General features: G+C 46.2%; 1 long non-coding RNA gene across 2 annotated transcripts in view; it reads right to left on the reverse strand.

Annotated features, from left to right (window-relative positions):
• Window positions 1-14352, reverse strand: part of LOC146006989 (uncharacterized) — a 40494-nt gene extending 26142 nt beyond the window's left edge. For both annotated transcript variants that reach the window (XR_014444169.1, XR_014444168.1), the window contains exon 1: window positions 14007-14352. This is a non-coding gene — a long non-coding RNA (uncharacterized LOC146006989). The remainder of the gene's footprint in view (window positions 1-14006) is intronic.
• Between the last annotated feature and the right edge of the window lie 2719 nt (window positions 14353-17071).

A 17071-nucleotide genomic window follows, 5' to 3' on the forward strand; every position in this document is an offset into this window, starting at 1 on the left:
TCTTTTGTCCCGACAAACCGACACAATGCCTTTGAATGGCAATTAGATCTACATCGGATGAACCGCAAACTCAGATTGCGTGAGTTTTTCCAACATCACCCCACTGAAAATGCTCAAAACCCTGTCAGTGGTTTTCTACAGTCACATAGTAAATCCTCTTTCGATCCCCCCTCTAATAACGCCTCTATCAAAACGTTTACTCGTCTCATGGATACATCTATGACCAGATTTGCGGCTGCTCCTACCCCCTATCACTCCAACCTTTCTAAAGAAGAGAATCAAGCTTTAAAAACTTTGAGTGAAGATAAAAGCATCACAATACGCCCCGCAGATAAGGGCGGGGCGATCATCATTCAAAATCTAAGTGACTACAGGTCGGAGTTATTGGGACAACTTTCCAATACACAGGTATATAAGAAGCTTAATTTTGACCCTACTGAGACATATAGTAAAGAACTGACAGGCATTTTGCAGAAAGCATTGTTGGATAAAAAAATTGATCAAAAAACGCTGAACACTCTCATCACCAAACATCCAGTAATTCCAGTACTGTATAGTGTACCAAAAATACACAAAGATGCCAAATATCCCCCAGGACGACCGATAATTTCGGCGATGAATAGTCTGTACCAGCCGGTGTCTCAAATGTTGGACTGCCTTATACAACCTCATGTGGTCACACAAGACACACATTTAAAAGACACTACCTGCTTTCTTAACAGACTGGAGCAGACTTCAAACATCACTCCAGATTCACTATTGTGCTGTATGGACGTCACTGCATTGTATACGTCCATACCCCACCAGCAAGGTTTGCTAGCAATGCAGCGATTCCTGGAAGGCCTTGGCGAAAATTTTTCCTTTGATAAAAATTTATTCTTACAGCTTCTGGAACTGGTCTTAACCAGAAATTACTTTTTATTTGATGGCCAGTTGTATTTACAACAAGAGGGGTGTGCCATGGGATCTGCTGTGGCACCCTCCTATGCCAATGTATTTATGGTGGCACAAGAGAAAGTGTTCTTTGCCAACAATGACTACAGTCAATACATCGTTCTGCTATGTCGATACATCGATGACTTGTTCATGATGTGGTCGGGCACCCCTCAGCAATTCATTGATCTCATGCAGACCATCAATCAAGAACCAGGGCCCATTAAATTAACCTTCAATTGGAGCAGGGAGAGCATTAACTTTTTAGATGTCACCGTCTCTTTAAAAAATGGACATATCTCTACTAACATCTACTACAAAAGTACTGACAGGAATACGCTGCTATTAGCCAGCAGTCATCATCCGCCCCCTCTCAAGAAGGGGTTGGCATATTCCCAGATGCTTAGAGCAGCCCGTATTTGCAGCAATATTGAGGAGCTTCCGGAACAACTAGACATCATTGTCTCTAAATTTCAAGATCGGGGATACCTCAAAAAGGACTTACTCATTTCTAAACAAAAAGTCCTTAAACTGGATAGAAAAAATCTTCTAAAACCCAATGTCCGACAGCATAAGGATGTTTTCCCTTGGACCACCACGTACGATGCTAATAGCCCCGTACTCCCTGTGGCCAATCGGGCATTATGGCCTATCATAGCCACAGACAAAGAGCTTAAATGCTTTTCTACTTCAAGATCAATGGTCTGTTACCGCAGGGGACGCAATCTTCGGGACAAACTGGTCCACTCCGACATAACAGGGTTTGACACCAGTCTACAATCAAGTATTAGGTATAAAGCTCCAGGATGCTACAAATGTATAAAGTGTGTCACCTGTCAATTCTTAATTACTGGCTGCTCATTCAGACAGCCTCATCTGCAAAAGGAATATAAGATCAAACATGTACTCACCTGCAGTACTAAGTACATTATCTACATCATTATTTGTCCTTGTGGACTGTACTATGTCGGCATGTCGACTAGACAGTTCAAGGAGCGGGCGGCACTTCACAGGTCCGCAATAAAGGCGGCCCTAGCTGATAAGCCGAACGACCAACCAGTGGCATCCCACTTCAAACAATGCGGCCATGCCTTATCATCCCTCCGCTACATGATAGTGGATCATGTCCCCCCTCTCACTAGAGGGGGAGACCGACAGAAGATCCTCCTCAAATTGGAGGCTAACTGGATCTACCGTTTAGGAACTGTTTCTCCTAATGGCCTAAATGAACGTATAACATGGAATGCATTACTATAAAATATTTATGTACTTATAGCCCTGAACATCGGAATGCATATACGTCTTTCATCACATTGCCATTTATTGCATTTGCAAATGCTTGACTTTCATTACTGTTTGTAATTGTTGCATTTTTCTATTGAGGTCCATTTTGCATGTTATAAACGTCTCTAAGTGCTGCACTATACCATCGCAGCTAAGTAACAGTTTTCTGTTTTTGTTTTTATTTCAGCCAAAGTCAGGCCGTGGTTCCGGCACTGACTCCAGGAGACCTGTTGCCTGGCAACGTGATGCTATGCGAGCGTGCATCACGTCACAGGCTTGCGGTATCCCGGCAACGGGGACGCCGGATCGGAAGTGCGTCGGATGACAACTTCCGCCCGGAAGCTGTGAGGACGCCGTGGACCCGGCTGACTGGCTGCACGCTTAGATATAAGGTGAGGTGATTGGTTTTATTACATGTACTGTTACCTGACGACGGGGGCTGTGGACCCCCGAAACGTTGTATATTAAATTCTGCATTATCAAGACCTGCGAGTGCCGTTTCTCTGGACCACCCTTCGGGACCCATTTGTGTTGTATTCAATCGGCTAAAGGCACCGGGGCCATTGACTGCTTTGCATTGGAGTGCCAGCTCGCAGCAAGTATATATATATATATATATATATATATATATATATATATATATATATATATATATATATATACATATATATATATATACATATATATATATACATATACACACACACACACACACACACACACACATCACAGATTGGGGGATCAGCACTCTATGCGTCTTGACCAAACAACTCTTTTAGACATCCATTGCTGGACCAGTCCAGCAATGGATGTCTAAAAGAGTTGTTTGGTCAAGACTTCGTAGCACCCCTGGACTGATATGGCACACATGGCAGCACCCCATGAATTATAGGGTAGACTTGGCTCACCCCAGGAATTATACGGCACAGATGGTGGCCGCCCTGGACCGGTTATGATAATCTTGGATGAACTCTGGGTCTACACTTCCTCTGACTGGCAGGTCTGCAAGATGTTGATTACAGCCTGAATTGTGCTTCTGTGGCCAAGGTGGTGAAGCCACAGCAGCACCTGAGCCTGACTCTATTACTATACCCTGAGTCAGCAGGCACTTGCATAGGTCCTAAGCTGTGTACACACGGGGGCGATAGAGGCTGAAATCACTGGAAATATGGTCGCTGGCGACCATATTGCAAGTGATGGGAATGTACCCTGGCGATAAATCGCCGGGTGCGCGCTCCCGTTTTCAGCCCCGTTCTAATTGCTGGTCGCAGGAGCTTGCTTTTGCGACTAGCTGATTACCTCTGCGGCACCGCCGGCAGAGGTTCCCTTTCATCAGCGACCATCTCTGGTCACTGATGAAAAAGAGAAACTGAGCAATATATCTCCCCGTGTGTAAGGTGCTTTAGACTACACACGGGGGAGATATATTGCTGAGCAATATATTGCTCAGTTTCTCCTTTCCATCAGTGACCACAGATGGTCGCTGATGAAAGGGAACCTCTGCTGGGGGAGCCGCAGAGGTAATCAGCTGGTCGCAGGAGAAAGCTCCTGCGACCAGCGATTAGAATGGGGCTGAAAACGGGAGCGCGCACCCCGTGATTTATCGCCGGGGCACACTCCCATCACTGGAAATATGGTCGCCAGCGACCATATTTCAAGTGATCTCAGCCCCTATCGCCCCCGTGTGTACACAGCTTTATAGTCGCCTTTCCAGGGCAGACTAGCTCCACCCTGTACTCAAAATGATCAAGCCACCTGGTCTTTTACGGTGACACAAAGTCCCAACTGAGTCAGGGTACTAGTAAGAGGATAAACTCACTAGATAACACAAAGATAACCTAGGCTCTGCAGATGAACATGGACTAGAATATGCAACCTTGCAGGCAAGGACTGAACACAGTATTTGAGGCTTTTACTGATATAATGTGAATCCATTGCAATAAACCAAATAAGAACTATAACCAAGGTATTGAGGATAGGCTTGCAACCTAACTGCCTAAGCGACATCAACGCAAGGCTAGACCACTATCTCCGGCAGCTGCCGTGAGACAAACAAACAAGAAACATAAACAAGACAAGTCAGCATGCGATTAGTCCTGTGCTCTAACCACCTCCATAACTCTGTCTTTGGACATGAGCTATGGCTTCAGCTGGCACTGTGAGAATACCAATGGCAGATTGTAATGAAACGTGCGACTTCCACCACAATGTGTGGGGAAGCAACTTGTACTTACAACAGCTCTGGGCAGAAACTTGTCACAGACAAGATCTCACACACTGGGTGCAGTTGTTCTCTGTCACAGGCAGGATCTCACAGCACACCCGGCAGGTGTGCTTGATGGAATACTCAGACACAGACTGGAGCAAACTAGGACACAGCTGCTGCACTGAGGTCCTAGATTGGTCCTAGGCTGGAATAAACTGAACTCTACAATAATCTCAGACAATAGTTTGCTAGGAACTCTGACAATCTCTGGGAACATAGAAAACCCCAGGAACAAAGAGTATATTAAGAGTATCAAAGGAATATAACTGTCAAGGTTTAGTACTAGGAGCACACTCATATACCCAGTGGCCTAGGAGGCAGTCACACCAAAAAACTAAATGAATGCATGGCAACAAGGCAAGATGGATAAGCCAAAATCCGGAGCACTGATCCGGTGAACACATAAAAAAACCCACACACAACATGAATAACAGTGGCTGCTGCTGTCACAGCCCATGACCGATATGCCAGACATGGAATTATACAGCACACATTGCAGCACTCCTTCAGTAACAAAACCCCTAAACCTTTTTTATTTGTTTAATAAAAAAAGGACAGCTCCATTGGACTGATACGGCAGACTTAGCAGCACCCCATGAATTATACAGTACACTTGGCTCACCCCTGGAATTATACATCACACATGGTGGCCCCCCTGGAACTATACAGCACACATGGCGGCGGGTGTGGATCGTATTGTCGACCCGACTTAGGTCGATAGGGTTCTAGGTCGACATGGGACAAGGTCGACATGGGTTTAGGTCGACAAATGCGTTAGGTCAACATGGGTTAGGTCGACAGGTCGTGAGGTCGACATGAGTTTTTCACAGTTTTTTTACCCGAATGTCAACACAGTCGGAAGTCAACTGCAGCCCCTCGCGATGCTTCGGGCACTGGTCCCTCAGTGCGATCTGCACACTATATTATTCTCCCACCACACCCGAGTGGATGGTAGGGCATGAAATACCGCCTGTCGGCACATGTCGGCTCAAAAAAACAGTGAAAAAAAACATGTTGACCTCGCAACCTGTCTACCTAATGCATTTGTCGACCTAGACACCTGTCAACCTTCATCCATGTCTACCTAGAACCCTGTCGACCCATCCCCATGGCGGCACACCTGGACTGAACCTTACTAAAAATGGAATCCTATTAAATGTCACCCATAGTGTCGAGACAAGGAATTATTATCAACATTGCATAGTCAGAGGGGACATTTACGCCGCAAAGTGGGACTGGTAATCACGCAGTGACTTTTTCTTTATTGCCTGAATTTATGATTTATTCAGTCTTTGAATCTAATGCCACACACGGGGGAGATATATTGCTCAGCAATATATTGCTAGCAATATATTGCTGAGCAATATATTGGTGAGTGTCTCTCCTGTTCAACAGCGACCAGAGATGGTCGCTGATAATCAGGAGACTCTGCCGGGGGAAGAGGCAGGGAAATAGCTGATCTCAGGAGCAAGCTCCTGTGACCAGCGACCATCAGGGGCTGCACACGGGAGCGCACACCCAGCGATTCATCGCCGACAGCACACACAAATCACAGGCAATATGGTCGCTCAGCGACCATATTCCCAGCAATATGTGCTGAAATTGCACCCGTGTGTACGCACCTTAAGCCATACAAGCCTCATGATTAGAAACATGTGACAGTAGATAGCATCAGCTGTTTTATTCTATGTTATATGTTGTAGGTCAGGTATTAAGTTTATGTATATTTGGAGGACACTACTTGATTTATTTTTTATCATTATATTTTTTTTATTAAACTAATTTTTTTATATATAAATTGTTGTATTTATTATATTGAGTACAGCTGCACCTCTTAAAAGGGGACAATTTGTATTGCCACCACTAGTTATTTGTTTTTACATAGAGTTTCACAATACCTCTGAATAACGGGCTGCAGCTACACTAAAGCCCCGTACACACGGGGGAGATATATTGCTCAGTTTCTCCTTTTCATCAGCGACCAGAGATGGTCGCTGATGAAAGGGAACCTCTGGCGGCGGTGCCACAGAGGTAATCAGCTGGTCGCAGGAGCAAGCTCCTGCGACCAGCGATTAGAATGGGGCTGAAAACGGGAGCGCGCACCCGGCGATTTATCGCTGGTGCGCACTCCAATCACTGGCAATATGGTCGCCTGCGACATATTCCCAGCGATTTCAGCCCCTATCGCCCCCGTGTGTACAAAGCTTTAGAAAAGTAAGGTCTTGCCATCAACATTAGACCCAGCACTTCAGTGTAATCTAGTGAAGGGGTGCCTACCCTCCCAGAAATCGGAACCCTCTCCCAGCCCCCTAGAAAGTGGGACAACCCTCCCAGAAAGCTGCCCTCTCCCGCAAACCCCCCCCCCCCCCATGCAGATCACACCATTTTAGCCCCACCCACTGCAGTGCCATGCCAGGGGCATGGCTAAAATGGGTGATAGCTCTGGCCACGCCCCAACCAGTTTCATTCCCAGCGTCCCGCCCCCCCTAAGCTGGCTGCCATCTCCCGGATAGGGCAGCCAGAAAGTAGGTAAGTATAACCTAGTGTCTCTTTTGGCTGGTTGTAGGAGCAGATAGGGACTGGGGGTGGGTGGGCAGTTTGTGGGCTAAAAACCATCACATCACTAAGTGGAAGTACAGTACATTGCAGAAGCCATCATTCAGGGCCGGCGCCACCACTAGGCAAATCTAGGCATTTGCCTAGGGCGCCAGCCACTGGAGGGCGGCATTTTGTGCCGCCCGGGTACCTGTCCTACGGCGCTGTGTATTTAAATCCGGCAGCGGGGGTCCCTGCAGTCCATTAGAAATCACGAGCGCTATCCGCCGGGCTATGAGGAAGCGCTTCTAGTGTGAAAATTCTGGCAGCACGGCGCACGCTGATCTCAGCCAATCAGCATGCTGCCAGTGTTTTCACACTAGAAGCGCTTCCGCATAGCCAGGCGGATAGCGCTCATGACTTCTAATGGACTGCAGGGACCCCCGCTGCCTCCGCCGCCAGATTTAAATACACAGCGCCGCAGCAGGACAGGTACACCCCCCCCCCCCCCGCACCGGGGCGCCCCCACCCCGACTCGCCTGGGGCGCTCCGGTGCCTTGCGCTGGCCCTAAATAAATGACTGTACACGGTACATAATAAAATAGCATTTTAAAGGCATGATGCCAAGAGACATGCTTATCAGTCAGTGAATACACGTACTGTAGCTAGTGGCGTAGCTACGAAAATTGCGACCCCGCCGGGAATTTTCGGTGCCCCCTTTAAGAAAAGTCGCTGTCTATGTAACGGGACACGCATATCTACTCTGCGGTCCCGGCGCTCCTCCTCGCTCGGCTCCTGCGATTATAAAAAATCTCCTGCACAAAATGTCTGCCACCTTACAGCAGACTATTTTTTTGGATGCTCGAGGAGGCCGCGGCCTCCTCAAGCATCCTAAAAAACGGTCTGCAATAAGGGGGCAGACATTTTGTGCAGGAGATTTTTTATAATCGCAGGAGCCGAGCGAGGAGGAGCTTGGGCATGCGTCAGTGGGGAGGTTAACTTTTCTCTGGTTAGGGGCAGCAGTGGGACAGGCAGGCAGGTGCATTCCGGAACGATAGCCCCGCAGACCCCCGGCGCCCACACTTTACTCAACGCCTCCCCGCCGCTGCGGGGGCTGCGGACTATTGTTACGCCACTGACTGTAGCTGTTACTATTACCAGCTCACTTACTTGGTAAATTCATTATGATCTAACATTCTGACAGCCCCACCAATAAAACATTGGGCAGGGCCTTCACAGGATGTGCATTATGTGCTTACTGGAGTTCTTCACTCCTTCAGAATGCTGCATGCTTTCTGAAAAGAACAGCAGTAGAACAAAGCTCTACAACATGTCAGACAATCCTTCTAGCTTTCATACAATTACTATTAGTACATACCTATCAAGGCCCATAGGCAGACAACAGAGGGAAAAAAAATATAGCAGCAATTATACAACACATATGCTCAAAGGATTAGAAGAGAAGTGGAAAAGCCTACAGCATGTTAGTTTTGAGCTGGCAACTTTTGCCTTCCCCGTGCTCTCCTTGTTAAGTGATAAAAAGTGACAGGCTGCATCTTATCTCATTGGCTGGTGACTTTAAAAACGGAGATATAAAGCAAGTGTAGAATAAATAATGAGGACAGAATGGCAAGGATTTGACAGCAATGGAAAGTGACTAAATTTAATTATTTCAGGAATATGTCTTTGTGTCGCTCTTCCTTCTTGTACAGGGGTGCATACCTGATGTCTTCATATGCTTATCAGATGCTGCTCACCCCATCACATCGGAGTATAAAATAGATTCTACTCCCCTTCAGCAGTCACAGAGATGAGAGGTCAACAAGCTTGTTGAGATAACATAATAGACCAGAAAAAGGATAGCGATTTTTGTGTGCTTTTGGCAAGAACACTTTTTTTTTTAACCATTTAAAAAATAATGCTTGGACATAATGCATAAACCAATAACCAGTCATTTACCTACATCAAATTTGAATTCATCATTTGAATCGAAGTATTCTGAATTGGAATGTTATTTATTATTTGAAATACACTAAACAGTTATTATGTTATCGTTCTTGTGGTTATATTATTATTGTTGGGTGTCCTTAATGTGGCCCACTTTTTATAGGCATGTAGGGGGAAATTTACTATGATGGGAGTTCTATTACACATGGGATGTTGCTATTGTCAACCAATCAGAATTATTTATTTAGCACCTTTTAGAAGATGATAGTATCTGATTGGTTGCCCATAGCAATATTGCAATTGAAATACAACTCCCATCTTAGTCAGTGGTGGATCCACCAAGGGGCGGTTGCCCCGGGACCCCCACACATCAGGGGCTCCCACACTCCAGGTGGGTGGGTGGTAAGGCAGCCAGGGGGTCCCTGTGGCCCCTTAACAGTCAGCGACCTGCTCTCTTGTCACACGTCTCCGGGGGAGCCTTCCCCACTCTCCCAGCCTAATCACCCCGTGTCCCAAGCGCCATGAAGCAGCCATGCCTGTGCAGCAGCTCCAACTCCGAAGGGCTGCAATAATAACTACTCCAGTGAGTGCGTCACAGAGGGGGGAGGGGCCCCACAATTTTTGTTGTCCAGGGCCCCCACAGACCTTAATCCGGCCCTGATCTTAGAAAGTATCCCTCTTAGGGGGGTATTCAATCCCCCGCCACTATTCCCCAAAGGCCCTATTCAATGCTGTCTTCCCCGATAGCATATAACAGGGATCTGGGCAGAACGGGCCCAACTTTCCAAGCAGTCGGGCCTGTTCTGCCTAGAACGGCCAGGAATTGTCGAGCTTCCGGCCGCAGCTCGCCGATTTATGGCCATATCATGCAGCCACACACCCTTTTTGCTGCTTGGCAGGCGGGACATTGAATCCCACCTGCCGAGCTGCAGTCGAGCCGGCCCAGAACGTGACCCGGTCACAGCTGTTGGGCCAGCCCGAAAGTCGTGACCCGGGCTTGAATATCGCTTTTAATGCTCATTCTAGCACCTTGCATCTTTCAAAAGCCATGCAGTTCCTCTTTCCTTCCAGGGGTGTCGCTCTATGCTAGGGGTAGTCAACTCCAGTCCTCGAGAGCTACAGTACCAACAGTTAACATTTTACAGGTCTCCTCACAGAAACACAAGTTCAGTAATTAGCTCCACCTGTGGATCTTTTGTAATTTAGCAGTGAGTAAAGAGTGCACCTGTGCACCTGCTGGGTGGTCTGGAAAACATGAACTGTTGGTAGCTCTCGAGGACTGGAGTTGGCTGCCCCTGCTCTATGCTGTGGTGCTTCTAGCAGAGGACTGGCCTACATATTATTATTAGCTACTCCCCAGGGGCCCCACTAGCATAAGCTTCCAGAGCAGCCTAAGGCAGTGCAAATCAAAAATGACACTTGCATTGTTGGATTGTGTACCCTGGACGCTCTTCTGGCTACCTTCAAATGAAAACTTTTTGTTCAGTTCTGGCATTTTGGGTAGTTGAGCTTTGGCTGGATTGATGATTAGTAATATAATATGGCCTCAAAATACCTCCTTTCTCCTGTTTTGTAGGTTATAATGAATATCATCTTGTGTTTATACTGTATTATTTCTATTTACTTCTTAGTTTTACAGTTACATCAGCCATATAACATGTGATCCTTTTACCAGGGGAGAAATGCAGAATGGGATGTTCGTTCTCATACTTATTTTTGTAAACAATGCTTGCTCCCATTCTAAAATAACCTGTTAAACTAATATGTTGCTATGTGGGCTATATATATTTGTTTGATGTGGGAGAGTTGGTGCCCATCCAACTAAGGCCATTAGTCTTTTTCCCTCCTTTCTTTTGGGGTATGGGTGGGGGGGAGGGATGGGGGGTAGTCATGTTAGTCTTAGTTAGGGGTAGATAATTTAAAGGGATCCAATTATGCCTAAATTGGTGTCAGGCTATACAGAGTGGGGGTTTTATGGTAGGGTTGCTTTGGGGTTTATTTTACTTTTTATTCCTTGTAGCTAATTTTCTTTTCCGCTTATGGTTAGTTTAAATACTGTAATTGGTCTAGTGATATAGATGGATTCAGTATGAAATCCCGGCGGTCGGGATTCCGGCGTTCAAAATCACGACGCCGGAATCCCGACCGCCGAAATCCCGACAAGGGGGGACGTGGATCGCACCCCCTTGCGGGCTCGCTGCGCTCGCCACGCAGCGGGCCCGGTGCCTCGCTATGCTCGGCACGCTAATTTATTCTCCCTCCAGGGGTGTCGTGGACACCCACGGAGGGAGAAAGTGTCAGGATTTTGGCGGTCGGGATTCTGAACGCCGGGATTTTAACTGCATCCCATATAGATGAATGTTATCTATTATTAGTAAGGGTGATGATCAGTCTATTACATGAGCACTGTGTTACAATATATTCTGCTTGGCCTATATCGGTCTATCCCCGAATGGCGCCTTCGGGTATGGGTGTGCCCTAAATGATGTTGCAATGCTACTCCATGATACATGTGAATGTTACATTGCCCCTTTTTATTTTATTCAGTTAAGACTGTGAGCTCCTGATACAACTGTTTTTGCCAGATATCTAATGTTACCCATGTTATAGCTACCTATTTATGTGTGTTCGTTAATTTTTGTGAAAAAATTTCAATACAAATTATTGAATTAAAAAAAGGGTTAAGATAAAAAAACTGCCAGTTGCAAGCAGAGGGCCACAGAGCTGGCATGCTAAGACTACAGCAAAAATGTTTGAGGATTCTTAGACCTGGGGCATTATGTAGTGTGTTGCGAGTCTGGCAGCCGTGCGGGATGTAGGCCAAACTCAAAGTTTTGTTTTTAAAGGGGCAGTCTAAACCAAGCCTTGTAAATGACTACTGCTTTAAAATGTCAGTCGCACATAAATTTAGAAGGTATGGGTCATAGGGTTGATATTGCGAAGGGTGACTTACTGCACATTAGGTCAACCACTAAAATTCGACAGGCTTAGGATGACACATAAAATAGGTTGATATGGCTAATGTAGACTGGGTCAGAAGGTCAACACAAGCAATAGGTCGACAATGGGAAGTTTGACAGTCAAAATGTCAACATGACTTTTTTCACCTTTTTCCCAAATTTCGAAATGGACATTGTATCAGTGTATCATGTCCACTTGCCATGATTTGTGCATGGTGCCTTACTGCAATCAATAGGGCCGCCATCAGGGCGTGCTTTGGCCTCTGCTGAAGCCCACTGCTACGGAAGTGCAGGCTTCTCCTTCGCCTCTGGATGCTGGGAACCATTTAAAATGAAGCACTGTCTGGTGAGCCAATTAGAGTTTGCATACCAGCAGCCGCTCTGATTGGCTACCAGGCCACGACCCCGATTGGCTTGCCAGTTGGACCCATAATTTAAATGGCTGCCAGCATCCTGAGGTGGAGGAGAAGACTGAACTCTGGGAGCAGTGGGTTTCATCTGGGGCAGCACAGCAAAAGGGGGGTTGGGGGAACCTGCGCTTCACCATGCTCCCGCCACCCCCCCAATTGACTAGCAGAGCTGGATGGAGGGGGAAAGCCCGGATTCAAAATCAGTCCCAGGCCCCACAATTTTGAGTGGCAGCCCTGGCACTCGGCACACTATTATATTCTCCCTCCACGCCCTAGTGGATGGTAGTGTATAAAACACTGCCACTTGGTACAAGTTGGCTCAAAAAAAAACTCATTTTTGACCTTCCCATTGTCGACCTAGTGACCATATCCCATTTACAAATATTGCACATCAATTTAATCAGTATAATGTAGCAAAGTTTCTCCCAGTTGTACAGATGGAGTGCCTTTAAACTTTGCAGGGGCTGGCGGTCGGGTCGCCAGCTGCCGGAAGTGGATGCACATGCACGAGACTCAGCCAGGTACATCCCCTTCAACCAGAGCTCCCCCTGGGTCCCCGCCACCGGTTCCCAATGCCGCTCCCCACCTCCCCTCCCCCTAACTCTGCCCATCTCCCTGAAGTGGAGACGGGCAGGGTTCGTGTCCCGGCCTGCACGGTAACTGGAATGCTAGCGCGCCCCAATCAGATGGAGCACTGGCTCACCAGTGGGGGGCAATCTGGTGAGCCCCAGTGCTGAACGAGAGGTGCTCCGTCTGTATTAAGTGAATAAGATAAACATTTACTAAAGATCAAGAACATGGGGCAACTAAAGCCACTGTGTTTAAGGACATGTTTGTAATTAACACAGAATTCCACAGCTTCACTGATGTGAATAGTTCCCACTCGTAAAATGAGTATATACTACAATGATGTGTGATCCAAAGACTGTGCATTGTGATGTAGCGTTACATTGTGCCACCATAAAAACTGCATTGTTAGATACTACATGCAAAATACACTGCATCATCCATGAAGCTGCCTTATGACATGTGCACAACATCCAACGGGATAATCCAATAAACTATGGCCGTGAGCGACAGATCACATGTACATACTATTCCAATCTGCGTTGGGGCCATACAATATACAGTATTGCTTAGTGTATACAAGACTTAAGTCCAGTTTCCCATACAAAAAAAATCTATTGCTGCTTTTTTTCACATAATACCCTGGTGATAAATCCTTAGGTTGTACGTACATGTGTTTTTATTTTATTCATGTTAATAAATGAATTCAGACAAACAAGATTTACAAAAAAAAAAAAAATCAGGTGTGGAGAGTTTTATGTCAGGTGATTCAGGACACACTGAAGTCACAGCAGAAACACTATAAAAACCATTATGTGTAATTTGTAAAAGAGTCTCACTACAGTACAATGCATTACCTGTTACTGAAATGATCCCAATAAGATTGGTGCTTACATAAACAAAAGCACCAATAATAATCTATTTACTTTTGACTCCTCTTTTATGAACTAATTTTCTCCATGCTCCACTAATGCAACTATTTACACCAATTCATTATTAACACAAATTCATTAATATACTAACATTATCACAGTCTTAATAAAACACATAATATGTAACTTTTCAATATTTAGTTCATTGTTGTAACTGGCTGCAGACACTTACCTCTGTGATGGGCTCATTCCTACTACAGCTTGTTTTCTGCCCCAGGTACATAGTAAGTTCACCTTTAGAACAGGACACTTGATATATTCTTTAGGCATTCAGGTCTATACAAAATGTGAATGTCTATAATCACCTGCGGAGAACCACTGTAACAAATGGTTGTTAACTTGCATCTTTGCTTCCAAATCTGTGTTTTTGAAGGACCAAAGGAACTTGGGATACATGATTCAGTAGACACAAAAATGGTTACAGTTGCATTTGAAGATACGTTAATAGGTCATTGAATGGAAAAGCAACCAGTCAGTTACCACACATCAACCTGGTAAGGTAAAGCAAGTGTAAAGAAGATCAGACTGACTGGATGCGAGGAAGGGAAGTGCTGTGTTCAGCTACTACACACCTGAATTATATGATTGCAGCTGAACCATGATTCAGGTGCAGCTTATCTATCTTATTCTCTGACTGACATCAGAACCTGTACTTAAAAACTACAGAAACCCACAGAGCAACATTAATGAAATGACGATGCAGCAATGGATCAACTGCATGATATTGGAAATCTGATTAACCCTTTAGTTACTCAGATTGTCCATTTAAAATCACTTTGCTGGATCCAGTAAACCTGCACTTTATGATGCGGCCACTGGCTATGGCATGCCTAGAAAATTGAGCCAACACACCCAATTTCTGGAACACTGCCCATCATCACACCCCAAATGTCAGCAGCATAGCAATTTCGCTGTGCCTTTTGGCATGCTGCGAGCAACATCACAGATCTTGATCTGCACATGCCCAAGCATGGCTAATGTGCACGCACAGATCTTAACACATTGACCTTCATTCAGATCTGATCGCAGTACAAATTTGGAAAATGGGCAAAAACATGTGCACTGCAGGTGGGGCAGATGTAACGTGCATAGAGAGTAATTTGGGTGAGGTGTGTTGAAACTGAAATCTATAGCTGTGTACACATGCTTAGATTTTTCCCTGTTTTCAATTCGATTTTGCTTATAGAAGCAAAATCGAATCCACATCGAATAGTTTTTAGGACACTTTCGATCTCCATTCGATTCGATGCGCGCTCCCGTTTTCTCAAAATCGAATAGAAAAATACAGGGCTTATATTGCAGTGTAAAAATAATGCAGCCATTATTTACCCTGCACAGAAACAAAATAACTCCACAAATCTAACTCTCTCTGCACATATTACATCTGCCCCACCTGCAGTGCACATGATTTTGCCCATTTTCCAAACAAATTTTTACTGCAATCAGATCTGAATAAGGGCCATTGACATTTAGAGTAAACATCAACATACAGATGGAGCGCCTCTCAGCCAGCGCTGGGAATCGCAAGATTCCCTTAGCTGGCGATCGCCGGTGGAGAAGCGCTCTGATGGGGACACACGAGCGTCTCACACACGAGGGTGTCCCAGTCACTCGGCGGCGGGGAGCAGAATCCCTGGCCATATCTGCTTCAGGTAGACAGGTAGGGTTAGGGAGAGTGCTGGGGGCTACAGGTGAGATGGGAGGAGCGTCGGAGCTCTGTCCGAACAGGGTGCATGAACGGGGCACCTTCCAGCGTATGGTGGCAGCTGGTGGTTGGCGATTCAAATGTCAGGAGCAGCTGCTCCATCTGTAGCATCCACCTCTAAATCAGCCCCTCAGTGCTGAATAGACTGGGCATATTGTATAGCTGGAATTGCAGTTTTATTTCCACTGAATTAAGTCACTGAACGCAGGGGTTAAAGTGAGGGGGAACTGAGTTCCACCACCTCTAATGTTAGTGGTAACTGAGTTCCACCTCTACCACAGTCCTGAAAATTAATTCCAACAGAAAAACCTGTCCCAATGGCTTCTTCTTCTGGCATGGCCTATGTGATGTCATGCTGTCACCACTGCTGAAGTGAAGAAGAGCCACTTGGAGGAGCAGGCTCTGTGCTTGCTGAAGACAGGGTAAGAGGGGGCTGGAGGGACACAGATGTGGGGAAGCTGCTGTAGGCACACAGGACATGGAGCTGCTGAGGGATATTGACAGTGAGGTGCTGGAGTGACAGAGACAGATGTGTATAAGCAACACAATTGTGGACATTATGTGTAGAAGGGGCACTAATGTGTGATTTAATATGAGTCAAGAGCATTACATGCAGTGCAATATGTATATGTTTCTGCGTGTCAGGTATCATATGCTGGCGGTCGAAATACCGACGCCGGAATCCCGACCGCTGCAGAGCTGCCAAGGGGGGGGGGGCGTGGATTGCCCATCCTTGCGGGCTCGCTGAATTCGGCAAGCAGCGGGCCCGGTGGCTCGCTGTCGTGGACACCCATAGAGGGATAAAGTGCTGGCATTGCGGCGGTCGGGAGTTACTATTGTGTGACCACACCCCTTCCTTGTGGGACCATTATACCTTTATAGGAGGTAAGGCACAAATTCCCTGGCACCAGTTAAGGCTCTGATTAAGGAGGGGGGGAGTTATTAGGGGAAAGGAGTTCCATTACCTCTCCAGGACCACTTTAAGCCCTGCACAGGAATTCTATTGAAGATGGGATGTTACAACCAATCAGATTCCACTTCTAATTTAGCACCCTCTAGAACAGGCATGGCCAAACTATGGCCCTCCAGCTGTAGTGAAACTATAAAGGTGCGTACACAAGGGGGGAGATATATTGCTAGCAAAATTTAAACACTGCTGGGTGAAGAGGCAGGGGATGGCGCTGGTCGGAGGAGCATGCTTCTCCGACCAGCGACCATTCAGGGGCTGAAAACGGGAGCGCGCACCCGGCGATTTATCGCTGGTGCACACTAGAGATGGGTCGTTCCTGAACGAAGGATATCTTTTGAACGGATCCCTTTAAAGAACGAGTGATCCGCCGATCCCAAAAAGGTGAGCCGCCTGTCTTTTACATACGAAAATGACCCACCCTCCCGCCGGATACGAACGAAATTAAGTACAGGTGAAATCTCGCGAGAGCTATCGACCTCTCGCGAGATTTTATGATTTGTTAATATAAAATTAATCCTTTTCTAATGTGAGCCAAAGGTCCGCATGAACGATCCAGATCTTT

Source organism: Crinia signifera, chromosome 6, assembly GCF_055691185.1.
Source record: "Crinia signifera chromosome 6, ASM5569118v1, whole genome shotgun sequence".
Lineage (NCBI taxonomy): Eukaryota > Metazoa > Chordata > Amphibia > Anura > Myobatrachidae > Crinia > Crinia signifera.